The sequence below is a fragment of the Tursiops truncatus genome, chromosome 4 (genome assembly GCF_011762595.2).
Source record: "Tursiops truncatus isolate mTurTru1 chromosome 4, mTurTru1.mat.Y, whole genome shotgun sequence".
NCBI lineage: Eukaryota > Metazoa > Chordata > Mammalia > Artiodactyla > Delphinidae > Tursiops > Tursiops truncatus.
The window spans coordinates 23,328,830-23,356,707 of record NC_047037.1 but is presented as its reverse complement, the minus strand read 5'-3'; the positions used below and the strand labels follow the sequence as shown (position 1 = coordinate 23,356,707).

The 27,878-nt window shown below is 37.7% G+C and overlaps 2 long non-coding RNA genes across 2 annotated transcripts in view; both read left to right on the top strand.

Moving 5' to 3' along the window:
- The window catches only part of LOC141278452 (uncharacterized), a 29,424-nt gene extending 6,358 nt beyond the window's left edge, over nt 1–23,066 (top strand). Inside the window, exons 2-3 of the long non-coding RNA XR_012331204.1 lie at nt 20,536–20,596; nt 23,019–23,066. This is a non-coding gene — a long non-coding RNA (uncharacterized lncRNA). The remainder of the gene's footprint in view (nt 1–20,535; nt 20,597–23,018) is intronic.
- Nucleotides 1–27,878, top strand: part of LOC109549842 (uncharacterized) — a 298,308-nt gene that overhangs the window by 63,885 nt on the left and 206,545 nt on the right. The gene's annotated exons all lie outside the window — the stretch shown is intronic.

The window sequence follows — 27,878 nt, the reverse complement described above, 5'->3', positions numbered from 1 at the left end:
ACAGACCTACTAGAGAATGGACTTGAGGATATGGGGAGGGGGAAGGGCAAGCTGTGACAAAGTGAGAGAGAGGCATGGACATATATACACTACCAAACGTAAGGTAGATAGCTAGTGGGAAGCAGCTGCATAGCACAGGGAGATCAGCTCAGTGCTTTGTGACCACCTGGAGGGGTGGGATAGGGAGGGTGGGAGGGAGGGAGATGCAAGAGGGAAGAGATATGGGAACATATGTATATGTATAACTGATTCACTTTGTTATAAAGCAGAAACTAACACACCATTGTAAAGCAATTATAGTCCAATAAAGATGTAAAAAAAATACTAATAATAATAATATTGTCTCATCTCCAGGTGAGTTTCTTTGACCTACTGCTGACTCAGCACTTCTTTTTTCTGTAATGGCTTCAGCATAGTTGAGGAACAGCTGGCATTGGCTGTGTAGAAGTCTAACTGACAAGGAAACAAGGATTTGCACTCCCACTTCTTCATACTCAAATTGGTTCTTCTTTAGCAATTCTTTAACCTGTTTCTATAGTTAGTTTTAAAGTTAAGTCCTGCCTCGCAGTAAGGCTCTTTTTTTTGGTGGTGTTTATCCCTCCTATTTACCCACACGTTGGAATAATTACCTTCCTGATGAGTGGGTCTCCCCAGCGCCTATAGGGGAGGTGCTCCATTGACCAGCTGTCTCCCTCCCCAGGAGTCTGAGACCAACTGAACTCAGTGCAAAAGGAAGACCAATGTGTTATTTCCACCCTATACCACCTTTGCAAATAGTCAGGTGCACAAAGATTTATTTTGTTTTGGGGATGGTTTTCCCCACGAGGCGTAGCTCTTCCATGACCATCTTCTTCTTCACTCGAGTTCACTCATAAACCACCTGTGAGAATAGCTGCAGAGGTGTGAGAAAATTAATAGGCTGGATGCTAGTAAACTTTAAAGATGAGAAGTACTTTACAACAGCTAATTATAATTTATTTAAGTAGTAAAACTTTTTTATTATGTGAAACTGCATCTATAGAATTTCTGTTGACAAGAAAAATATGCTGAAACATCTTTTTTTTTTTTTAGAATAATTCTTTATTTTTATTTATTTATTTTTGGCTGTGTTGGGTCTTCGTTTCTGTGCGAGGGCTTTCTCCAGTTGCGGTAAGCGGGGGCCACTCTTCATCACGGTGCGCGGGCCTCTCACTATAGCGGCTTCTCTTGTCGCGGAGCACAGGCTCCAGACGCGCAGGCTCAGTAGTTGTGGCTCACGGGGCTAGCGGCATGTGGGATCTTCCCAGACCAGGGCTCGAACCCGTGTCCCCTGCATTGGCAGGCAGATTATCAACCACTGCGCCACCAGGGAAGCCCTGAAATATCTTTGAAGCAAAACAAATAAAGTAGTTTAAGGCAAAATGATGATTCCCCAAATTTTCTTTCGGCACCCTTGGCTTAAAACCAAACTAAGTCCAACCAAATCAAACAAACCAAGCCACACTATCCAAACAATAATGTCCTTAACGATGGCCAATGTATCTTACTATATCACCACATTATGGGACAATGTTATGTGCTTAATATTATGAGTTTTGAAGTTGCAGAAACTAGATACAAATTCACACTTTGCCAGTTTCTAGCTGTAAAATATTGGGTACTTATTTAACCTTTCTTGAACTCAGTTTTCTCATCTGTAAAATGGGATATTGGGAGGACTAAGTACTATAATGTGTTTGTAAAATAGTGACTGATTCAAAATAAGTGCTTGGTTAGTCTGTTTGGGCTGTTACAACAAAAATGCCATAGACTGGGTGGCTTAAAGAACAAAAATTAATTTCTCACATTTCTGGAGGTTGGGAAGTCCAAGGTTAAGGTGCTGGGAGATTTGGTCTGGTGAGAGCCCACTTCCTTGTTCATAATTGGCCATCTTCTTGGTGTGTCCTCATGGCAGAAGGGACGAGAGCTCTCTGGGGTCTCTTTTATAAGGCACCAACCCCATTCATAAGCGCTCCACGTTCATAACCTAATTACCTCCCAAAGACCATACCTCCTAATATGAACACTTTGGGAATTAGGATGTCAATATATGATTTTTTTTTTAGGGGAGCAGGGGCGACACAAAAAATTCAATCTGTAACAGTACTCAATAAAAACTAGGACTTAGGAGTTGTAAAACGTTGCCCTTCAGCCAGTGTGCACCAGGGTCTCATTTCTCCAAACCCATGAACTATGGCCAGCATCTGGACTGATTGGTGATATTGGAGACTAATTAATTGCTGTCCTTGGTGCACCTGCGTTTTAACATTTGCTAATGTTACCCTTATGTAATAATATGTTGTGAGACTATTTCAAAGTGAAAAAAAAAAAAAAAGTAGCCTCTTCATTCTCTAACTCCCCCACCTCACGTTTCACACTTCTTACCCTTTTAATAGACCTCACAGTAAAAACAAACTAATAAACAAATTCAATCCAAGCAACAAAACACTCCTTTTGGAGACTATCGTATTGATGTGTTGTGTAAAGACAAATGTAAAATGCAGATAAACAATAGCAAAAACCTTAAAATCCTCTGCTGGTTTTAGAAAATCTTTCCTAAGTTATTGAAGTTACTTTGAGTTACCTCATATGTTTGACTGAGAGCCGGCTTATCTCCCTTGTTATCTTTTGCTTGATCATCTGTCTAGAGCAAAGATTGTCTCTCTGTCTGTAGAGGAGATGGCATAGCCTTTGTTGAGTTCTAAATTAGGAAACATTTGTTCTAGTTCTGAATTGGCCCCTGACTTGCTGTGTGACTCTGGCTTCCTCATATAACTTCTCTGATCCTTAGTTTTCTCTACTCTATTGGTAGCATGGTATATATAAGTGGTAACTATTGGGTCTTAATAATGATGTTATTTTGGCAAAATATGTAGGAATTCTTAAATCTATTATTTTCTCAAGAATTCACCATTTGAGATAAACAAAAAGAAAAAGAAGAATATAGTGGCCGCACAAATAAGGTTAGCAATGGCTTTGGCCTTCGAATTTAGGCAGTTCTTCTGATAACTCAGCTGAACCTTGAGGATTTATTATTTTTTTTAATTTAATGCTAAGTAGGCCAAGAGAACTTCAAACCAAAGCTGGCTTTGCTTGTTTTTTTGTTTTTCCCTAAGCACAAGCTACAGACCTTGTTCTTCTCACCCAAGAGACCTGAAGATAAGGCGTGAAAGAGAAAACCAGCAGTTAGGATTACTGCCTCAATGAGAGGGCAGGAGAGATGGAAGGAGAGAGGGAAGGAGAGGGAGTGAGAGAAAGACTGAGAATCTGAACAAGAGCTACATGCTGGTCATTCAGAAATTATAGAGTGAAAGGAACACCCCTCATGACTAACATTTACTTGGGTACAGTAACGCCATTAGTGCACTGCCCAGTATACGGGATACTCAACTTTTGTGGTGTTATTTGACAACGTTGGGGTGCTATGCCTTTTCAGTCAAAAACAAAAATCACCTTTGACTGTTTTCCTGATTAAGAAATCAGGGGATTGAAACCAGGCTTTTATTGTAAACAACCTGACTTGAATCAGGCTTGGTTTAAAAGGGGTTGACGGCTTGGTTGGAAAGTAGCAGTAGCTGCAGGATGGACCACAGTTATTGGGACTTGTTCTGTATCTTTCTGTGAATCAAATACAGCACAGTTCAGTGCTTAAAAGCATAGACTCTGAGTTTGAATTCCATCTCTGCTACTATTTATATGGCCATGGGTGAGTCATTTGACCGCGTATCTCAGTTTTTTCATCTTTAAACTGAGAGCTACTACTAGTCTCTATCAATGTAGTAAAAAATGCAACTTTGCATGAAGAGTGGTCTGGCCTTTGCCCTACTTGAGGTTATCTGTAAGCCCTTGGAATGTCTTGCCCGATGAGGGTGTCTTGGTTTACCTGGGGGCTTTGAGCCATGCCAGGAAGTCTAATAATGTGATTTATGGTGGGGATGTTGAATTCTATGCTATCAGTTTGACCTGTGAAGGCACTGGAAACTGATGTTAGCTGTGTGGGCAGTCAATGATGGAGCCCCAGTAAAGATTCCAGAATTTAGGTGAGCTTTCCTGGTTGGCAATGCTCTGTGTGTACAGTCACCCATCATCACCAGGAGGTGTCAACACTGCCCACGACTACACGGGAGAGGACACGTGGAAGCTGATGTGGTACCCTCCTGGACTTGGCTCTATGAATCTCCTCACTTAGCTGATTTTTAAAAAAATTTTTATTTTATATTGCAGCATAGTTGATTAACGATGTTGTGTTAGTTTCTACTGTACAGCAAAGTGAATCAGTTATACATATACATATATCTGCTGTTTTTTAGATTCTTTTCCCATATGTCATTAGAGTATTGAGAAGAGTTCCCTGTGCTATACAGTAGGTCCATATTGTTTATCTATTTTAAATATAGTAGTGTGTACATGTCAATCCCTTGGCTGATTTTAATCCGTAGTTTTTTGGTTTCTTGGTTTTCGTATTTTTGGCTGTGCCACACAGCTTGCGGGATATTGGTTCCCCTACCATGGATCAAACCCAGGCCCCCGCAGTGAAAGTGCAGAGTCCTAACTACTGGACCGTCAGAGAATTCCCTAATCTATAGATTTGAGCTTGTAATAAACTGTAACTGTGAGTCTAACAGCTTTCAGTGAGTTCTGTGAGTCCTTGCAGTGAATTATTGAAACTAAGGGTTGTCTTGAGGATTCTGAACTTTCCATTGGTGTCAGGAGTGAGACAGTCTTGTGGTCTGAGTTCCTTCTGACTTCACACATTCTTATAGGGCTTTGTAGAGGATTAAGTTGGATAATAGATGTTAAAGACAAATACGCCTGGCACAGAGCAAACTTTCAATAATTCAGCTATTGTCATTGTTTATATAATTTGAAGTTATACCAGGCAAGAGCTGAGAAGTGACTCAGCCAAGGTTGTCAAATTTAGCAAATAAAAATGCCGAACATACTTATTCTAAAAAAAAAAAAATGTTCATCTGAAATTCAGATTTAACAGGCCTTCCTGTATTTTATCTGGCAACCCTAAACATAGCCCAATGTTTTCATTTTCTAGATGAAGAGGCTATATCCACAGGGGTTAAATACGCTGGTATCTGTAGTTAGAATGTGGTTGACGTGGGATAAGAATTCAGATCTTTTGATTCCCACGTACTTAGGAAAAACCCTAAAATACGCTACAGGTAAAGGAGAAATACCTTGAAAGGAAGACTAATAAGGGAATATAAATGCTGGTGATGTATAATGAGGGGTTGAAATTGCCCATTTATAGCCACTCAATCAGGGAACCCTAAGAGGTCTCCTGGGTTCTATCCAAGGAGTAATCACTTGACAGAGAAATTTAAATTTTGTGTGTTAGGACAGGCCATTTGAAATCTATTCTGAGCATTATATCTACTCAATGCCTTGCTACTATAAATACTTTCCAAACCTGTTTGAAGGAAATTGGTATTTTCTGGGTAACTGTCACATGTACTTTGAATTTTACTGGTGGTCTTTCCTATGGTGGCTTATTACTTCTTTACAATTTATAAAGCATTAGTACTTCATCTTCACAATAACTTGGAGGGGTAGGCTGAACAGATAGTAAAATCTCAGTTTTACAAATGAGTAAACTGGGGCTTAAAGAATGTTTGGCATGCCCACATTCACTGGCTGGTATGCTGAGGAGAAGGTATGGCAACTTCCAACTCCTGGTCCAGGGATTTCTTTACTATTCAGTGGTTTATGATTCCAGACACATATAGCAAGATTATAAATGAATTACAGAACCATTTCCTTCTGTATTAGTCTTCTCTTGCTGCCATAACAAAATATCATAGACTAGGCGGTTTTAATGACAGAAGTTGACTTTCTCAAAGTTCTGGAGGCTAGAAGTCCAAGATCAAGATGCCAACATGGTTGGTCTTTGGATAGGGCCCTCTTCCTGGCTTGTAGATGGCCACCTTCTCGCTGTGTCTTCAGATAGCTTCTTCTTTGTGCACTCACAGAGAGAGAGAAAGAGATCTCTGGTGTCTCCTTTTTTGGTTTGTTTGTTTGCATTTTAAAGAATTTTAAAAAATTTTAGTGAAATATAGTTGAGTTACAATGTTGTGTTAATTTCTTCTATACAGCAAAGTGATTCAGGTATGTATATGTATTTTTTATATTCTTTTCCATTATGCTTTATCACAGGATATTGAATATAGTTCCCTGTGCTATACAGTAGGACCTTGTTGTTTATCCATTCTATGTGTAATAGTTTGCATCTGCTAATCCCAAACTCGCAAACCTTCACTCCCCGCGCCCCCCTTGACAACCACAAGTCTGTGAATCTGTTGTGTCTCTTCTTATGAGGACATCAGTCCCATCACATTAAGGCCCTACCTTTATGATGTCATTTAACCTTAACTACCTCCTTAAAGCCTTCATCTCCAAATACAGTCACATTAGCGGTTAGGGGCTTCAAAATGTGAATTTTGTGGGGACACAGTTCAGTCTATGACACCTACATTACATACCTTTGCGTGCTCAGTCCTTTGTTAATGTCAAGTGACGTAATGGGAAAGAGTGAGATTTCTAAATGAGACCGATGAGGTCCACTCGTACCTTCTTCCCCACATACCCACAGAGTAGTTAAACTATTAATACTTCAGGCCGTTTAACCTCCATGAGCCTCAATAACGACAACACCTCATAGGACTGTTGTGGGCAAGAAAATGAAATGCTGTTGGTAAAGTGCCTAACATTTACAGAAGAAATTGTTCAAATACTAATGCCCTATCCCTTTTGATGCCACAAATAAGAAATAAAATGAAATAGTGATTAACTTGTCTTGATCATTATATTTTTAACTTGTCTTGATCATTATATTTTTACTTTTGGGGGAGAGAATTGTGTGATTGTTCACCAATCAAGTTCTTAAATAATGTTTTTTCCTAAATTGTTTTTCCTTTTAATTAATTTGTTTATTTTTGGCTGCGTTGGGTCTTTGTTGTTAAGCGTGGGCTTTCTCTAGTTGTGACGAGCGGGGGCTACTCTTCAATGCGGTGCGTGGGCTTCTCATTGCGTGGCTTCTCTTGTTGCAGAGCACGGGCTCTAGGTGCTCGGGTTTCAGTAGCTGTGGCTCGCGGTCTCTGGAGCGCAGCCTCAGTAGCTGTGGTGCATGGGCTTAGTTGCTCCGTGGCATGTGGGATCTTCCCGGACCAGGGCTTGAACCCGTGTCCCCTGCATTGGCAGGCGGATTCTTAACAACTGTGCCACCAGGGAAGTCCTGCATTTGCTTTTTTTTTTTTTGCTGTACGCGGGCCTCTCACCGCTGCGGAGCACAGGCTCCGGACACGCAGACCCAGCGGCCATGGCTCACGGGCCCAGCTGCTCCGCGGCATGTGGGATCTTCCCGGACCAGGGCACGAACCCGTGTCCCCTGCATCGGCAGGCGGACTCCCAACCACTGCGCCACCCGGGAAGCCCCTGCATTTGCTTTTAAACCATATTTTTATGGTTTAAACATTCATATTTAACTTGAAGGATCCCTGTAAAATCTTTGTCTATGGGTGGCCTAAAAGTGGCTGTTTTAGATGAAACTGTTTATTTTGCAGATAATTCAGTAACAGTCCTGTTTTGACTTTCCTATCCTGGATAGTATCACGTTTTACAAACGTATGAGTGAAACATGCTGATGTAAAAAACAAAGACGCGTTCATTCAGAGCAAACATAACCTTCCCAAATCACAAGGATCAACTATAGACTTGTCTATACAACCCGTCTGACTAATGTCTGTGGCATATTTGGCTATAGAAATCATTTGAATCATCAACCTTGAAATATACAATGCTTACTTTACAATGTGCCGCAATGTAGTTGTGTTGGGGAAGAACGCAAGACCACTTTGACCACCTAGAGAGAAAACCAGTTGATTTGGACTTATGATTTTGAGGGTCTTCAACTTGATTTTAGACATTACAAACTTTGAAGCATGAGAAAGGGTAGATTCATCCTTTCAATTTTTCATGACGTTATTTCATCCCCTGCCCTACCTCCTTGAAATATTTAGAAAGAGACACCTTTAGTTTCTTGCTGCTCTTTTGCTTAGAACATTGGCTGTAGATTGCAATCACCTGGGGAGTTTTTAACATCCTGTTGCCAGAGTCTCAGGTAAGCCAATTAAATCAAGACCTTTTGGGGTGGGGATCAGGCCTCCACAGGTATTTGTTAAAGCTCTCCAGGTGCTTCCAATCAAGACTCAACCACTGTCTTAGAAGAAAACAGACAAATCTTTTGACCAGAACAGTAGTTTTCAACTGAGCTGAACATTACTACCACCTGGGAGAATATGGAGATGCTATCATTGCCTGGGGCCCCATAGTAAGGTGCTCTAATTTTATATGTTTGGGAATTTTCTCTATTTGACAGCAACTTGCCTGTAATACATATGTAGAGTTAAACTCACAGCTTTGAGCTGTGAGTTCAAAAGTGGTAAGCTCCTTTTCTCTCCTCTGCACATCTCTGAATGGTGCTTAGATATACAATTCCCAGGTTCTATTGTATTTTATGAATGCTTAAACCTTCCATTTCCATGCAAATTCATACATGGTTAAAACCAAAGAAAAAGATGAATATATAGAGCACTTCCAAAAAGACGAATTGTTCATATAAGAAGAGCAAAAAAAAAAAAAAACCCCAAAAAACCCAAAGAACAAAATTTAAGCCAAAAATGTCAGGAAAAACACAAAAAAATAAAAATCAACCATAGTTAACTTACTTGTAAGCATTTACATTTCCAGGAACTATGCTAAATATTTCTTTGGTGTTATTTAAACATCTAACAATCGTAAAGACTATTGTTAACCTCATTTTTTAGATGCAGAAACCAAAGGTTCATTTCCAAGGTCACATGCCTATTAAGAGGCGTTATTAAGGTCTGAGGTTTCACCCCCCTCCTAAGCTAACAGGTTAGCCTCTTACAGTTTCACGGATGCCTGCAAAAGACACAACACTCCTGGATGAAAGACAAAGGACACAGCAGGTAGCATGAATTGCATGTTCCTGTCAGATACTCTTGCCCCTCAAGTCCCAGGGAGGCAACGTGGAGACAGGCCCAGCTGGATGCTGTGGGTTCGCATCACAGCCGAGAAGCCCCAAGTTTAGGAGATCCCAAACTTTTTAATGGATTGCACGCAAACTTGTCCAACAATTGCCCTGGGTGGAGACATTATTATACTGGGCAACAAATAATATGCCTTCTGCTCCAGAGACACTTGGACCATCTCTGCTGTCTCAGGTTGTTCACTATACAAACAGCTTTGAAAAAATATCCCAGAATAAAATCTGTTAGTACCTCTGCTGAAAGGTTGTGCACAAATATGTGATACCCATGTATAATTGTCTTCCAACATGGAGTCATATTTTCAGCCCAGATGGTCTGACTCTAGCCTGTGCTTTTAACTTTCATACAGGCTCTCCTCGATAAACTGGAATAAGTAGTCAGAAGACAAGAGATGGGAAGATAAAGTTCAAAAGTAAAGTGGGAAGCTGTGGAATAAGTTTTGAAGTTGACAAAGGAACTAGCTAGTTATGTACCACTTCCATTTGTCATGTAAAGTTACTAACTTAGGGATATGAATCACCTTTATCAGGAGCTAATCTCCATTCTGTTTCTTTTGAGCTTGATTTTCTGGGGATAATTAAGATGTTTTACTGTCTCTACTATTGCTGGCATCTCAAGAAGTCAATGAAGAAGGTACAGAGGTTGAGTGTTTTTTCTGCTAGAACATCATGCCAAGAGATGAGGTCTTAGAGCTTCCTCGAGGATAGAATGACTTTCTTCACAGCACCAATATTGTAGATAGGCATTATTATTGATATACTACATTATTATTGATACAGTATAACCAGGTTGTGGTATCCACAATTGTATTGTTTGCATGTGAAATGGTATTTCAGGCAACCAGCCTTTGAGTGAAATTTTGGAGTGAATGGAGAGTATTTCTGTAATATCAGTTGTTGTGTGCATATTTCTTTAAAAAGGTAAATTTTAAAGTCTAATTTCAATTGTTTCTTGAATGTCGCATGACCAGGTACCATTTATCCTCCAATAACTCTTTAGTGGAAAAATAACAAAGCACTAAGAGAAAATATCTTATACTCACCGAGGCTGCCTGTGTGCTAATATCAACTGGACAATTCCCCAAATATAGTTTATAATTTAAGAGTGAAATAATAGGATATAAACTGAAATGGTGCATACATCAACATGACATGAATTATATTGTTTTAAGATTTAGTGTCTGTTTCTCAATTTATAGATGAGTGCGGAGGTTCAGTGAGTGCTTTGCTGGCTTCCTCCCCTTATGAGAACAGCCAATAATTATCTTAATATCTCCTGAAATGATCTACAAGTAATTCAAATTGATGACAACTTGAGTGGTGCCAAACGACTTGGCAGGAAGTCAGAGACTTCTTTGAACACAGCCATTTGTGCTGACCTGCTCTGTAACTCTATATAATGGGATTTGACTGATGCAGCATAACATTGCCCATCTAGAACAAAATTGGTAAGCAGCACTCTCTCCAAGCCATCAACATGAGAAAAATATGGCTCTGAACTGGGTGTGTTGAAAGGGGTTCATTTTCTTCTTGCTATTTGCTAGTTTAACATGAGCCTAGGACCACTGGCCTATGTAAATGAGCTGGATATGCCCAGGGAGATCTGTGATGCTTCACCCTTCAGAGGTAATAAACTGGCCAACAGATGACACATACTTGAAAGCAGAGACGTCTTTTGTCCAGTGTTATTTCCATATGGAGCAATGGCTTAGAGAAATCTATTCCTGAATTCCAAATAACATTTTATTTTCAGGATCATTAATCCCAACTCTTTTCATTTCTAGTTTTTATTAGAGATGAGACGATAATCCACTTACTGACAGGAAATTATCCCTAGGACGTTCTTGGTCATTACATTACTTCCGTAAATGTATCAATGATTTTTTGTCAAAGAGTAACTTGACATGGTTGTGGGAGTTGGGGAGAGTGTGGCATCTCTTCCACTTATGATAATGGTGATATTTTGTGACCATTTCATTTCAATGTGTTTCATGTGGGTTAAACTCTTCTATTTGTTACAATCTTCTTTTCATTGACTGCCACATGTTGAAATTTTTTTTAAGGAAAAAAATTTTTTTTTAGCTGCTGAAAAAGATGAAGTCCATATTAGGCAGTAAAGTTTTTTTTAATATATATATATTTTATTGAAGTATAGTTGATTTACAATGTTGTGTTAGTTTCAGGTGTACAGCACAGTGATTCAGTTATATATATATATATGTGTGTATATATATATATACACACACACATATATATGTGTGTGTATATATATATATATACACACACATATATATACGTATGTTTATACTTTTTCAGATTCTTTTCCCTTATAGGTTATTACTAAATACTGAGTAGAGTTCCCTGTGCTATACAGTAGGTCCTTGTTGGTTGTGATTAACATACACACACTACTATATATAAAATATCTTTTTTATATATAGTACTGTGTATATGTTAATCTCAACCTCCTAATTTATCCCTCCCCCACCCTTTTCCCCTTTGGTAACCATAAATTTGTTTTCTATGTCTATGGGTCTATTTCTGTTTTGTAAATAAGTTCATTTGTATCTTTTTTTTTTTTTTAGATTCCTCTTATAAGCAATATCATATGATATTTGTCTTTATCTGACTTACTTCACTTAGTATGGTAATCTCTAGGAATAGAAGCTAAGTTTTTAAATTTACAAATTTCACATAATTATTAAATATTAACTGTGGATCAGCTATGCACCAAGCAAAGGGCTATATCTTACAGACAAAGCGATGAATTATACCTAGTCTCTACAATTGAATCTCTACAACTAAGTGCATAGCCCTGTTTGTTTCAGAAATGTCAATTCTCCTTGCTTAGTAAATCACTTGGAATTTTTTTCTAAAATTTAAAATTTGATTTGTTCGTCCAGATGTTCAAATGGAAGTTTGCTAAAAGCCACATGCAGCAGACACTAAGCTGCATAGCCCAGATTCCCATTAGCTGTGTTGGCAGGCCTCCTCTCTAAACTCCTTCCTGGAACTGCCCTCAGCTGCCTCGTGCAAGGATGTGTCCCCTCTCGGGGCATGCAGTCACTGGAGGACCATGTATAAAAGCTCAGCCCCCCTCACCCCAACTCAGGATGACTCTGCCAGGCCATCCCACCTCCAGAGCTCCCTATGGAATTTTTAAATAGCTTGTGTACATATGAGTTTCCTAAAATTAGACATATAACGAAATGAAACATGTTAGAGTAAACTCATTGATTTATGTCTGGTCCTTCCTGAAGTCCTACTAAAATGATCCCAAAGGAATGAAAAAGTTTAAAAAGCCCACGGGAGCGGAGGGGGGAAACATGAAGAATAAAAGAGAAGACTACAATAGACTAAAAACATAAACCAATTTTTTAATTGCTGAGAAACTGATGTATGAGTGGGAATTGACTTATCCAACTACAGAAATCTCAAATCTAAGCTTGCTAGTAGAAGAGTAAAGAAGAACCAAGCCAGTTTGTCCTGTGGATACCTGGAAAGGCTAAAGAGTTGGTGGTTTCGGGTACCTCAGGACAAAGGATATAGGATTGGATGAAAAACGGGAAAATCAGATGAAAGTCTTGAAAGTATCAGACCATGGGATCACCTTCCTGATCACAAATTGCTACCTTTCTCTAACCCATGAAGAAGCCTGAGTAAAATTTTCTTACTCTAGATGTTGAGTCAGACAAGTTCTGAGTTGGGGAATACTGAACACACCCAGGGTGGCTGTGGTGAGGCACACTGAAACTACAGGAATTAAGTCAAAGGCTACATACTGAATTGTGAGATCCTTACACCATACTTCCCTTCCTTGGTTCCCAGAATGCTCTTAGCTGGGTGATTTCTCCAGGCAAGAGACTGGAAAATTGCTTTCTTGGAAACTGATTAGCCTAAGAAAAAATTCCTATGTGCTGAATCAGGGGTCCTCAACGAAATTGCTGGGTTTTAATTTGACCATGCTACAATAAAGCCCACCCGTTGCCAAGATTACTCAGGTCTATAGAACTTCCAGTCATCAGTTTAGTTCCTTGTTCTTAAATGTGAAGAGATAGCAAAAAATCACCTAACCTTCAAGGAAGCCTCTGTAAGAGAGAGATGGAGAAGAAGGGGAGGAGAAGAGGGAATAAAGTCAAAGAAAAAGAGGCAATACAGATAACAGGCTAACACATGTGCATGTGTGTGCTCACATGCACGAGCGCACACTCACACACACACACACACACACACACACACACACACACACACACTGCTGTAGACTGGATACTTATGCCCCTCCCCAAACACATGTGTTGAAACTTAATCCCCTGTGTAATAGTATTTGGAAGTGAAGACTTTGGTAAATATGATTAGGTGGATCTCTCATGACTGGGATTAGTGTCCTTATGAAAGAGGCCTCAGAGAGCTCTTCCACCGTGTGAAGACACACTGAGAAGACAGCCCCCTACAAACCAGAAGGAGGTCTCACCAGACCTCACATACGTTGGTGCCTTGATCTTGAACTTTCCAGGCTCCAGAACTGTGAGAAATAAATTTCTGTTGTTTATAAGCCACACAGTCTATGGCATTTTGTTATAGCAGCCTGAACGAACTAAGACACACACACATCCCCAATTAACATCCTCATAGACATTGTACACATGAAGTAAGGACAAGGGGCCATAAAATAGAGTCAGATAATAAATGGTAATATAATATTAAAAAATGGTAATATAAATAAAAAGTCAAAAAGAAGGATTGAAAGTTAACTTCTAAATATCTTTCAGAAAGTATAAAAATAGTGGAGACAGGGCTTTCCTGGTGGCGCAGTGGTTGGGAGTCTGCCTGACGATGCAGGAGACGTGGGTTTGTGCCCCGGTCTGGGAAGATCCCACATACCACGGAGCGGCTGGGCCCGTGAGCCATGGCCGCTGAGCCTGCGCATCTGGAGCCTGTGCTCCGCAACGGGAGAGGCCACAGCAGTGAGAGGCCCGCGTACCACAAAAAAAAAAAAAAAAAAAAAAAAATAGTGGAGACAAGTTAAAAATAATACATCCAATAGACCTGACATTCAACTAATATGAGTTGAATATATTCAACTCATATAATATATTGAATATATATATTATATTATGTAACTAATAATATATAACTAATATAGTCAACTAATATAAGCTCCTAATTTATCCCTACCCCCCCTTTCCGCTTTGGTAATCATGAGTTTGTTTTCTGTGTCTGTGAGTCTGTTTCTGTTTTGTATATAGATTCATTTGTATTATTTTTTAGATTTCACATATAAGTGATATCATATGATATTTGTCTTTGTCTGACTTACTTCACTTAGTGTGATAATCTCTAGGTCCTAAAGTGTGAACCTCTATTACTTAAATAAACATGAAAGTTAAATCTTAATTTAAAAAGAGATCTGGTCTAGCCTTTTACTAATTTGAGGCTATTTGAAATTCTTTAGTTATCAGTGTTCACATACAAAATCAGATGTTCATGGATGCTGAAATTTTTCAGGGTGAAATGTCACCATTCTGTAGATTAGAAATTTCCCCATTTTCATTGCACATAGCTCTTTCAGAATGAAGGAACAGCTCATAATCATTGAAAATTTGAAAATGGTTCTCCTTCCTTGAAACAGGTCAAATATTCAAGGGAAAAGTGGTGAAAATATCATTCCTTTCTAGCAGTTCCAGCAATCTATAATAAAGACAGCCACTGAAAAGATTTTTAGAATGTGAAACTAACTTTGAGGCAGATGGCTTAATGCCAGAAGACGATTAATAATCCATAATTATAAGAGATGAAGATAAATATGAAAATGATAGATACAAAAATCTGCTCATTAAACTGAAAGATTAATCTGACCTACAATTTGGGAATTTCAACTACATTCCCAGACAGAGGACTGAATGCACAGTAGCAATGATAACTGCTGCATCTTTTATGCAGAATTAATAATACTTCCACTGGTGATCATGATTTATAACACAATGCATATTTCATAGAGGTTCAATCACACATTTTCCAAAGAAATTATTGTCTCAAGTGCGGTCTTGAAACTAGAACCCAAAGTTCACTGATGTTCTCACTAAAACTCATGTTCTTAGAACAGTTAGAAATATAATTCATTTGAATGTCGAAAAAGAATGAATTTTTTGCATAAATTTCTGGAAATATAAGAAAATTATGAGAAGTACTCAATTTCCAATACTTTCTATCTCCAAATCTTTGCAAAATCAATTAACATAATAAAGAATAAAATTTATATATATGCAAAATTGTGGACAAGGTTAGTTAGAATCCACATCAAACTGTAGAGAGGCACTCATTTTGGAATTTGGTTGTTGAGATCCCTCAGATTTTAGAGTTACATTCTACTGATTTTGTCTAATTTAAGATTATTTTTGTAAAGTAGATGTGGTCCAACTGCCAATTCCTATACTGAAGTTTCTCAGTAAACTACAGAAAATGATGGTCAAATACACTCTTCATTCCTGATTTTGTGTTTCTCCATCCAATTCCCATTTACTCTCCTACTCTAACAAGCTACATGGGAAGATAGGAAATTGCAAGTCTACTGCCACATCTTTCTTGCTCTTTTGTTAAAAATAATTATTCAAAATAATTCAATTGGGAATGGTTTCTCAAAGAGGTTTTTTGGGGTGATGTTAGAAAGGGGATTTGGATACTGAAAGAAAAAACGCTCAGCAAAATGCCTAGCACAACTACTCCACTCCTATGGCTGCCTGACAGCCCTCTTTTCCCAAAAGTAACCAGCCTAACATGCACAGTTATTCTACATGCCACCAGTGTCACAGTACTCCACTTTGCCTGGAAAAAATGATGGCATGAGGTAAAGATTTGTATACACTAATGAGCAATAGTTAACGGTTTGGCCACATGTTTGGAAAATTGGAAGGGGCATAATTGAAGAAGTAGTGACAAGATGTTCTGGAAGAAAAATGTAGATGAATCTCTCAAACGAAGTCCCCAAATGTTCATGTGTGTCTCCATTACAAAAGAAGATCTTAAAAATCAGGTGGATAGGGTGTGCACTCTGATTTTCAGTCAGCCATTTACCACTGTTATCCTAATACTTGTTCACTGAGCTCATAAAGTGGTCATATTGGTAGGATGGACGTGGAGTCCATCCTAGGACTCAAGAGCCTTTACTTCTCACCGAGGGTGATCTGGCTAGTATCACCGAGAGTCCAATTTGCAAGAAAGCAGCTACTAAGCTGAGGCTTTAATTTGGCTTTATACCTCTGCGACCATCCAACCATATGGGAGAAAATTGATTGCCCTTGAAACTGCAGTTTATTCCCACTGGGACAGATGTCTGTTCTGAATTTGCATTTGTTTTCTATTCACATTATGACTCTGTTTACTGATGAAATTCCTTATACCTTATACCTTGTCATGATATCCCTTATTTTATTATTTCTGACCAAAGAATTTGATTTAAGGTAAAGAAGTTTCACTGAAATCATAAAATAGTGGAACTGACTATTGGAGGTTCAGTTATGATTCCATTTGACACACATCATCTTATGAAAGTTAGAGTTTCCTTAACATCAGAAAATATGTATTAAGTCATCAAGGAAAATAAGTGGAGGGGGCTGATGTTCCTTTTCTGACACTGTGTTGCCATTCAAGTTTTTAGTTTTGTTTCCGTTTGGGGAATGTTGAGGGAACATAGCAATGGGTTCACTGCTTGGACTACCATCTAGTAATTTTGCCTTCGTCATGCAACTGGGAAGATTGTGAAAAGCAATTATGGCATTAATTGAGGTTATTGGCCCTGTTTATCAAGGGGAAATAGGGTTTCTGCTGTACAATGAGGCAGAGAGACAAACGGTAGGAACCTGGGAAATTATTTGGGGGTACCAACTTGTTTTGGTATGACTAGAGGAAACAGTTAACGTAAGACTATTACAATCCAATATATGCAAGATCACCAACCACTCAGGTCTCCATACTGCAAACTTGGATTATATCACAGAACAGGTAATCTCTTCCAGTTGGGGTACTGCTGCTACCAACTGAAAGCCATGATACTCTATAATAGGCAATAGAGGAAGGAAGTGAAAAAACAGCCTCATGACCAGTAGCAGAAATGATGGTATTAACCTTTACCATTATTTTCCTCCTTGGGTGTTATGCACACATCTTTATACTTTAAATCAATATGTATTCTCATTGTTCTTCCATTATCTCACTATTTTATAAAGGGGGTTATGTGGTAATTAGATGTTCCAGTTAGTTTCCACACTATAGAATATTGAGATGGTATCATGAAGGAACTAGATGAGGTAAAGAGCAATGCCAGAAACTGTGGACTTGCATCTGGATGAATTTTGGTTGTTTCTTTAAGGAAATAGATGAATTTTTGTTATACAGGGATACTGTTGAAAATGTACATATGACAGTTTGGGCGTATGGATATCATATAGTCAGAGAAGTAGACTGTAGTGGAATTTGTTTTTCATTGTCAATATAGCATAATTTTCTCTTTAAAAAAAACACCAGCACTCCTATTCCCCCTTGAATTACCTCTTGTCTATTGAATATAGTCTCTATTGAATATAGTCTTGTACACCTCTTGTCTATTGAATATAGTCTAGTACACCTCTTGTCTATTGAATATAGTCTTGTACACCTCCTGTCTGTTGAATATAGTCTTGTACACCTCTTGTCTATTGAATATAGGTATGCTTTAATTGTTCACATCCTCCCTTAGCCAAGGGGTAGCACATCACCCAAGATAAGTGAGTTGGATGCTTTCTTCAATTTTGATCAAGGAGACAAGACAACTGGCTGTGTTTAGAAGGAGATTTTACCCTGATGGTGGTGTATTGACTAGATTTTCCAAGTTTCTTCCCTACACAATTTCCTCAGTAGGCCTCCTACCTTCAAACTATGTTGTGAGACTCCAATAACTTCTCTTTTGCTTAAGTTAGCCAGGGTATTTCTGTTGCTTGCAATTATATATTGGCACAGAGCCAAAAGGTGTGGAGAGTTCAGACAAGCATGCAAGGTGCTGAGTGGTATGTAAGGTTTAAGGGTTATGGAAAAATAATGAAGTGTAAATAGCAGGAGATGTATAGGAGACTGCAGGCAACACCTTTTCTTGTAATAGGCAATTATATTGGACATTAGAAGGTCCAGATTGCACTCAAGAAGGATATAAGGGGATTATGTAGTTGGAGGGACAGGTATCAATGCATGAATTGATAGACAGAAAATTCTGTGAAGAGTTCAAAGATAATTCCTACTGAGTGTGGGTGTAGGGAGAAATTAAGAAGGAGGCAATTTTGAGAGTATTTCATTAGGCTATTCACATAGTTATATTAAAGTAGGTTTTTAAAAATTCCCAGGGACTTCCCTGGTGGCACAGTGGTTAAGAATCTGCCTGCCAATGCAGGGGACACAGGTTCGATCCCTGGTCCGGGAAGATGCCACATGCTGCAGAGCAACTAAGGCCCATGCGCCACAACTACTGAAGCTGCGCTCTAGAGGCCACAAGCCACAACTGCTGAGCCCACATGCCACAACTACTGAAGCCCGCGTGCCTAGAGCTTGCGCTCTGCAACATGAGAAGCCACCGCAATGAGAAGACTGAGCACCACAACGAAGAGTAACCCCCACTCGCCACAGCTTGAGAAAGCCCGTGTGCAGCAATGGAGACCCAATGCAGCCAAAAATAAAATAAATTTATTTAAAAAATTTTTTTAAATAAAGATACCTAAAATGATTTTTTGAAAAGGCTCTTAATAATCTTACATTATAGTCTGTGTGCAAATCAAGTATCATAAAAGTACACTGGAAATATATGATGTACCATACAAAAGCATAAATGTTATTATGGTTATTATGACTATGATTGTCATTGTTATTTAAATCCAGTCATGTTGATTCATGAAACATTCTCTTTGAATCATTACAAAAAAATTTCCAGATGAAAAATTATGCTCTAAGTCACTGGGTATAGTAGTCTAAATACATCCTTCATTATTGAGAAGTTAAAAAATACAACACCAGGAAAAACTCCATTGGCTTTATGGTCTCTATGTACATGAATGAATATGGAATGTGAATATGTGCCTTTAATAACTTTTCTTTTAAAAAATGCATTTTAAATTACTTTTGCTTATTGCCTCCTTAGGAAAATCATAAATGCTATGGTATGATAGAAATATCAGTGAACTTGGAATCAGAAAACCTGGAATCAAAACTCAGCTTCACTTCTGTGTGAGCCCTCTCAGTCACAGTATTCTACACTTTTATAAAGAGAGTAATAACCTCTACTCCCAGGGTTGCAATGATCATTAAATGAGACATTTTAAATGAAATTATTTGCGAAACACAAAGCAGCATAAGTAAATGAGCAATTATTATTAATAATTAATAGACTTTTCAGTGTATTTCAGCTTGTTTTTCAGAAAACCAACCAAAGTAAGACAACATGCGTTCTTTCATCCAAAAAATAGTTACTAAGTTATTACTATGTGTTTGGCAGTATTCTAAGTACTAAAGATAAAACAGTAAACAAAACAGGCAAGGTTTCTGCTCTCATGCAGCTTATCCTAATGATCAGATAGAAAATAAACAAGAATCAAATAAATGGAAAAAAAAGATTATTTCAGATTTATTTGTGTGTGTGTGTGTGTGTTGGTCATATAGTAAAACAAAGTGATGTGAAATAGGGTTATTGGGAGAGTTAGCTTAGGTTACATCTACCTGGAATGGCTATCAGAATTAAGGGAATCAACAGCAGAAATCAAGAATTTGTCCATGGACATATTCAAGTGGGAATGTCAGGTAAGAACATGACGTTCAAAGGTGAGGTTTAGGCTCAGTTATAAATCTGAGCGTTTTCAGCATCTGAAAGTTGTCTAAAGCCATTGGAAAGCATGAAATTATCTAATGAGGAAAATACATTACAAAAATTAGAAATGATTCCAGGTGGTGTGAGCCTTGGGGAACTCTTGTATTTAGAGATTTGGTAGAGGAGAAGAAATCACAAAAGAGAGTAGAATTGAATGGCCAGAGAGGTATAGGGAAAAAAAACTCAAAGAGTATGAAATCATGGAGCAAGAGAAGAGAGTGTTTCTGGAAGGTATAAGTGATCAGCTATGGAAAATACTGTTAAGATTGTGAGTAGTATGAGGAAAGAAACGTGTTGATTGACTTGGCGACATGGAGGATATTGGCGACCTCGAGAAATGCGATTGTATGGAGTGTTAGCTGTCTGAGGAATGAATGGAAATTGAAGAAAATTGGATTACTGGTGTCATTTGAGAGCTTAGTTTCTCAAGATGCTTAAGAGATGGAGCCTGGAGCAAGTCATCCTGAGAAATAACTGAGAAAGTAGGGAACATGAATAGAAGGTAGTGTTGTTGAAAATCTGAGGAGCATTAAAAAGTGTTGTGCATGTTTCCATGCAGGAGGAAAAGGGACTGTTGGGAGATATAGGGGACTAAAAATCAAGTTACTACTCTGTGCCAGGTATGTCTAGATGTTGCATTTAATTCTTATAATCCAGTGAGATATGTTGGAGTGTCATTAATTAGTTGATGTGAAAAATGAAAGGAACATATGCACAAAATCTTACAGACCATCCCAATTCCCAATACTGTACAAAAATACATGCCCCTCACTCTTCCATTTTTGAAAAGAAAAAAAAAAATCACAGGCACGTCAAAAGATTCAATAGATTCCAATGAGCACATCATTCTGTGGCATCAATGAATATGTTTTCTCATAAAAGAATGATACAGCAAAACTTAGTAGAAAACTTTAGAAATGTCATTGTTGGATAGTGGTTAAGGGCACAAGCTTTTGTCCAGATTTAACGCTCTGTCATGTAATATATAAAGAACTTGCATGAGTGAATTTGATCTCCAAATTCATCCCTTTTGTTCTGTAACACAGAGATTCCTCCCACTAAAGGGTCAGGATATAGTTCTTTGCTTCTTGACTTTAAGTTCAGCCATGTGACTTTAAGAATCATTGATGTGCCGTTTACCATAAGCATAGGCCCTAAGAGTCCTTGCATATTTATGCTTGTCTCCTTACATTTTTTTCTATCATCATTAAATGACCGTGTGCAGACTGGCTCATTGGTCCCAGAAGGAGGAGTAGAGACACATGGGACAAAGTGGAACCAGCTGGATAAGCCCACCTAGATCAGCCAACCTCCACCCAAGCTCCACACCCTTGAGCAAGCCCAACCAAAATGAACAGTGCCTTCCAAATGAGCCCAGTCAAGTCCAGCCTGGGGCTTTGTAATGTAACTAAAGCTTTATAAATCCCAGGTTTCTTGTCTGTTAAATATGAATAATCTAAGGATATAATGTATGCAAATCTATGAAACATAGTAAGCTTTTAATGAAATTATTTAATATTGTCTGAAACATTTAATGAAATTATTATTATTACTACTATTATTTTTATTAAATTATTTAATAAGATAATATTCTCAATGAGATTGAGAGAAAATTGGGTGTTTTGGAGATGAGAAATGAATGGCAAATAAAATATGCAATAAAAGTAGTGAATAAAACTTTGGATGTTTGAAAATAACCTAATTTAATTTTATAATAGTTTTAAATGAAGGCTGAAAAACTCAATCAGAGAAAAAACATAAAGAGAAGAACATAATAAGAGCAAGCACAAAAGCCTATAAGTATACATCCAATAGATCCAAAATGTATAAAACAGGAATTCCAAAAGTCAAGAACTAAGAAGGCAGAAGGAAACAAAAAATCAAACACGTAGTAAATTAGTTGAGCCCACATACAGGATTGTATCTTCTGAATTATAGGATTTATTAAGTAGTAGACACTTTTCAACTTTTTATTATGGACAATTGCAAACCAATATAAAGGTAGACAGCATAGTTTAATGAACCCCCATATACCCATCACCCAGCTACAATTATTAGTCCTTGGCCAACTTGTTTCATCTACATGCAAATTAACTTCTTCCTCCTCAATTATTTGGAAGTAAATCCTAGATACCATATCAACCATATCATTTCTTCTGTAAATATTTCAGTTCTTATTTCTAAAACAAATACTTTTAAAGAGGCTAATCATTATCATTCTTAAAAAATTGAATTGATAATATCTCCTTGGTATCATCAGATATTGTCTTGTTTGAATTTCTAATTGTCTCCTAAATGTCCTAAAATATATCTATATATTTTTTACAATTATTTCTTATTAAAGAAAGAGTGGGTTGTTTTTTTTTTTTTTACTCCTGGAGTTTTCCAGTCTGAGTTTTGCGAATTGCCTCCCTGGTGTGTTGAATAAAAAGATCTTTTAACTTCTGTATTTCCTACAAGTTAGTATATGTATCTAGCGGCTTGACCAGAAAATATTGATTTTTTTTTTTTTTCCCCAGGTAAGGCTGCTTCATAAGTGCTTTCTATTAGGAAGCATGCAATGCCTGGGTTTTTTATCTTTTTTTGATATTAGAAACAGTTGATGATAAGTGCCTAGACTCATTATGGTTTGAAAACTAGTAATACTCTAATTCTATCATTCATTCCTTAGTTAGCAAATAGAATATTTCTCTAAAAGAAGTTTCCTTTCATTACTGTCTGGTTACCCCATTGTACAGTATAGGAAAGGCAGAATAGGTGTATTATTCTTTCCCTTTGTTTACTAGTTTTCAAAATTATGACTTTGTTCACTAACATCCTATGTGCTTAATTTTTTATATCATGGAGACATAGATTTAAGTATATATGATAAGTTTCAAACCACTTACTTAATTTCTTATTAATGCTGAAAATTTGTCTTTGACCAGTGTGAGCCTCTTTAGGTTGACTTCTGAGTCCTTTTGGCATGACCAGTCTCGGAGTGTTTCCTTGCTGTGTGGTCTGACAGTATACTGAGCTCACTTTGTAAAATTTCTACTCTAGATCTGGAGTCAGACATTTCTTCAAGGAGCCTCAGTCCCTCTTAATGAGAAATAGTATGTGGTGACCATAATCTAAGTGGTAAGAGCATTTGTTTCAAATGGGTTTGTCATTCTCTCCTGGCTTTTTTAGTATGGAGTTAGGAAATACTTTTTTTAAAGGAAAATTAATCACAAGTTTGTATTGGTACTTTCAATTCAAATTCAAGATTACAAAAGGTTTTACTTAACCATTTCAACATTACATTTGCATCTCCTCTACTCATGCTGAGAATCCTGGTTCTGAGTAACATGGGAGAATTATAGAATAAGAATATCACATTTATATTTTTTGTCCCAAAATAGACCCATAGCAGATTCAGACTAACAATATCAACACCCTGCTAACAGTATGATTACTAAACAATGAGTTTTAAAATTTCTTTTTCTTCTTGGATTATATCCTTCTAGGAATGTACAGTCAAATTACTATTTTTAAAAGTCATTTGGAAGAATCTCTGTGCCATCAACTAAACACACATTAAGTTTACTCCCAAACTATTATTTTAATTTTTCAGAGATTCCTTTAAAATAAATTTATTTATAAATATGTAAAATTTAAAAGCAAGACATATCCAAAGAAATGTAGATTTTTATGTTCTTGTTCTCCTTTTAAAGGAAACCACTTCTTTTATTTTGTGTTTTTTTCTATTGTTTACTTTTTAAGATTGGAAGGTAATGTATTTATGCACTACTCTTCCTTTTTGAGATGAATGGTAGCATTCTGTATGCAATTTTCCCCACCTTGCTTTTTCCTTCTTTTTTTAAACTTTACTATATTTTTTGGAGGTCACTCCATATTAGCACTTTCAGATATTCCTTATTCCATTTCAGAGTTACATAGCACTCTACTTTGTAGGTACTTTATTTAACTAGCTCTGTTGAAGGACATTTTGGTTTTTACAAGGTAATAATCTTGAAATGAATAACTTTGTACAAATTACTTCATTTTTTTGCCAGGGTATCTTTGAGAAAATTTTTAGAAGTAGAATTGCTGGTCAGAAATAATATTTTATTACATGTTAGCAAATGACCTGCCATAGAAGTTATGCATTACATATTCAAATGAGCAATATATATATATAAACAATATATATATATAATATATGAGACAGCCTGTTTCCCTATAGTTTCATTGACAGAGAATGTTGTCAAACTTCCAGATTTTAATTGCAGGCAAAATTAACAAAAATTACACATCTAGAATATATCTTGGTAAAAGTTGAATTTTCAGAACCAAAAGGAAATCTGCACACATTTTTTGCAGGTGGTAAATCTCCTTAGCCTTACTAAGCTAAAGCAGGTTATCTAACAAGGAGTTAAGAAACACACACACACTCACACATACCGGGTGCCATTGAATTCCCCAAAACATTGAACAGAAGAAACATTGGAATAGTTTCTTCAAAGTTTTAAGGGGATAATTGTCACCAAGGCATTCTATAACCTGTGAATTTATATTTCTTAAATAAATGCTTTAAGAAAGAAATTTTAGACAGGCAATGATTTAGAAAGTAGATAGCCCAAATAGACTTCCTGGAAAAAGTTAGTAGAAAACTTGCTCTAGCTACTTAATAAATGAAACCAAATAAATATCTAAGTTATATGGAAAGTTTGAGTTTTGGGAAAAAAAGTTAACATAGTTATGAAATACTATGTGGCAAAATATTGTTATTATTATTATTTGGCTGTGCTGTGTGGCATGTGGGATCTTAGTTCCCCAACCAGGGATTGAATCCATGTCCCCTGCAGTGGAAACATGGAGTCCTAACCGTTGGACCTCTAGGGAATTACCAAAATATTGTTGTTTTTTTACTTTTTTTTTTTTTTTTTTTTTGCGGTACGTGGGCCTCTCACTGTTGTGGCCTCTCCCGTTGCAGAGCACAGGCTCCGGATGCGCAGGCTCAGCGGCCGTGGCTCACGGGCCCAGCCACTCCGCGGCACGCGGGATCTTCCCGGACCGGGGCACGAACCCGCGTCCCCTGCATCGGCAGGCGGACTCCCAACCACTGCGCCACCAGGGAAGCCCCAAAATATTATTTTTAAAGAAAGGATACACTAAGAACAAATAAAATACTCGGGATGTAAAATTTCCAGATTGTTTTAATGAAAACTATGAGTCGAGTGTGGGTTGAAACAAATAATAAAGGTTAAATTTCTTATCCTGCTGATGGGAGATTTCTTTTCTTTGATCGTAATAGAGAAAATAGTAGTTACGTTTTTCAAAGTTAATTTAATGGTAAATACTGAAAGCAAAAAATTTAAACCACTTGACAAAAAATGTAAAGAAAACTTGAGTAAAACAGCAATATTAGAAAGCAAGAAATCAAAAGAAAACATAAACACCAAAAATCCCACAATAAGACCAAAGAAAGAAGACTTTATGCAATTTATATCCAACATACTTCAGACAAAAATTATTCACAGAGGAAGATGGAAAATAAGAGTACACATCAGTAATAGTGAATATCTGTTATATTTTTTGATTATCTAGCATTTTTGAAAACTTTCCTATGTTTGGAGAATTTCCTACTTATGTGTTTAGCATCCTCAAAGTAGAAACGAGAAAATTCATTTTGTTACTTTCTTGCACTTAAAGCAAAAGTGTGTGACCTGGGTAAACCCAATTAGACTCGGTGCCAGACTGTGGTTCAGAAGTGAGCAATGTCAGAAAGGTGGCTCCATGAAGAATTCATTTTACTAGCTGTACTAGTCAGTACAGTACTTCAGCATTTGCCTCTCCAGTGTGAATTGCCTCCAGGATCGAATTCCTGGCACAAAAGTTTCATCAGTATCAGATGCAAATAAAGTCTTTTCACTGGCAGTCATATAAACTCTAGTTTCAAGTGCTTAGTATTGGTGGCAGTGACTATTCTCGCCTTGGGCCAGTTCTGTGATATGGTGGTGGGCGGTAACTCTGGAATCGTTAGCCTGTTCCTCCATCCCTCTCAAAATTTCATCAGCTGCCATATCTTTATAACAAACTCATTTTCTGCTTAAACTATTAAAATTAGCTTCTTTTGCTTACTACTTATAACCCTAAACGATACAGACACTGACTCCAGAAGACACAAAATAGAACCTCAGGCAAATAGGAAGTATCTGGAATTGGTTATCTGGTCTGATTCAGGCTGAGGGCTCTGAAATCTAGCCAATATGAAAGGCTCTTGGCAAGCAGTGTGAAACGGCCCTCTAATTTCATCTGTGGTCACCTGCAATGAAATAGTCACAGAAGATGAGTCTTTGAGGGAACCAAGGCCACAGCCAAAAAACCATACGCAGAGACATAAGGAATTCAAGCAACATAGAGTGTTTGATTCTAACAGCATTTGATGACTTAAAAAAGAATTACAAGTTCAAAATCTGAAGTTTGTATTTCAAGAGAGAGAAAGAAAGTCCTAGAATTTCTTTGCTAAAAAAATATTTTACCAATTGTGGCATAGGGCTGAAATACATAAAAAACCAAATTCAAATTTTGATCCTGCAGTTGCCACTATTTTGCAGTTAAATTCACAGCCTTGTCTGGTCTCTTATGTGATAGTTAGGGCTTTGGGAAGGACTCTAAAGACTTAGGGAGATATGAATTGAAATGGATTGCTCACATACAACACGTTCATTTTTACCTGCCCCCTAACCCATGTTTCCCAAGAGGGCTCTGAAAAAGACTCTCCAAAGGGCATAATTATTGAAAAAAAAATGCTCTGGTAACAGCAGTTCCATCATCTTTGAAAAGCACTCTTGAAATTATTCTTTGTTAACTTGGGATGCTGGTAAGAGACACTGACTTCGAAATGGGATGCTTCATTTCATATGCAAAGACAGCTCCAGGAGTGGTAGATTCAAGCCCTTAAATGCCAGAGCATGGACATGACAATAGTAATTGGTAAAGGGATAGGCATGTTCATTGAAGTGGCTTGACTCACAGTGATCCATGGTGGGTAATTGGTTATTGATCCCTAGGCCTGAGGAGGTTGAGAAGTCCACCTAATCAAGAAGGATCCCGGGCTTCCCTGGTGGCGCAGTGGTTGAGAGTCCGCCTGCCGATGCAGGCGACGCGGGTTCGTGCCACGGTCCGTGAAGATCCCACATGCCGCGGAGCCGCGGATCCTACTTGATTTTTATAACTTACAAAAAAAAAGTCTGGTGAACAGAAACCTAAGAGTCATAGCTTTTCCCAAATCTCGAACCTTAGTCTATTCACAAGCCTAGAGCTTCTCAAAAGAGGAAAGCCTTTCTCGAGGAAGAAGCAGGTGCAACTTTCACAAACATATACAGAAAACCTCCTAAGTCTCTATGTGGCCATTTACCTGAGTCACTGGACTGGGAAAAGACAAATGAGCAGACCTTTCAGGCATCGTTGGAAATGGACTTGAACAGACAGAAAAATCTTGGATCCCAGAGCATCACTTTTGTCCATCAGTCAAAATGGAGGCTTGTGTGGATCAATGAAAGGGATTTTGACCCATTCAACTTCATGGATAACTTATTGGTACCTCCAAACCATTATCTGGCTATTCTCCAAATTCTGAGTGTATAATTTTACATAGCAAATGATAGGATTTCCATAGTGACTTTCTAAATCTTTGAGCAATAGGTATTAGGATGCAATGAACCATGTAGAAGCCCATCAAGATTTCCCTTTCACCAAAGCTGAAAACCAAGAGCAAATTTCTTACTAAGACATTTTGGTAAGACAGATGCAAAATGCAAGCCGGAAGACGGGAGTTCAGTTCCATGAAAACAGAAGAGCTTGCTTTCTTATTGAAATTTCTGAGGTCCAGTAGTCTGGGACTTGTAGGAAAATCTCTGCCAAGGTAAAGGACAA